This window comes from Nycticebus coucang, chromosome 14 (assembly GCF_027406575.1).
Source record: "Nycticebus coucang isolate mNycCou1 chromosome 14, mNycCou1.pri, whole genome shotgun sequence".
Lineage (NCBI taxonomy): Eukaryota > Metazoa > Chordata > Mammalia > Primates > Lorisidae > Nycticebus > Nycticebus coucang.
Genome location: NC_069793.1, coordinates 51,199,680 through 51,200,464, shown reverse-complemented (window position 1 = coordinate 51,200,464; position 785 = coordinate 51,199,680). Strand labels below are relative to the sequence as shown.

The window sequence follows — 785 nt, the reverse complement described above, 5'->3', positions numbered from 1 at the left end:
TGGATTTAAATTTCAGATATACCCTAACTAATTGTATGAGTCGAGCAAGTTACTAACCCTTGCCAAGGCCTCAGTTTTCTCACCTGTGAAATGGAAACAGCACTATATCCTCTGGTGGTTTAAGGAATTAAATGAATTTGTATATGTAAAACACTTAGCAAATATTAAAAACTATAAAACTATCACATGTTATTACGATGATAAATATTATTTTAAACTGAAATTCTTTAATTACTACTCAGGATAGATGTTTCCCGGGATGTGTTTGATATTTGTATTTTATTCTATGTCCTTTGGCCATGATCTATTGAAATCCTGGGGTTCTTTTTTGCTTTTAAATTTGAATTACTTGCCCACTGGCGCTCTGAAAAGCCATCTTTGCATTGCGCCTGGGTCAGGCTTCCTCCCAGTTGCAGCCACCTCTGCAGGGCTCCTGAGTCCCCGAACTCTCGCGTTCTTTTCCATCCCCCGCATGGCATCACCGACGTCCCCCACCACGTCAGACGCCGCGGTGGACGCCAGCTCCGAGATCACCACCAAGGTCTTCAAGAAGAAGGAAGCTGTGGACCAGGCAGAGAATGGAAGAGAAGCCCCTGCTGATGGGAACACCGATGAGGAAAATGGGGAGCAGGAGCCTGAGAAAGATGTAGATGAAGAAGAGGAAGAGGAGCGAGGAAGAAGGCGATGGTGAAGAAGAGGACGGAGATGGGGAAACTGAGGCCACCGCAGCTGACGATGAGGAGAATGTTGATACCAGGAAGCAGAAGACAGACGCGGATGACTAG

General features: G+C 45.5%; 1 pseudogene; it reads left to right on the top strand.

Annotated features, from left to right (window-relative positions):
• The first annotated feature begins 472 nt into the window (after positions 1 to 472).
• LOC128564392 (prothymosin alpha-like) lies at positions 473 to 785 on the top strand (annotated as a pseudogene).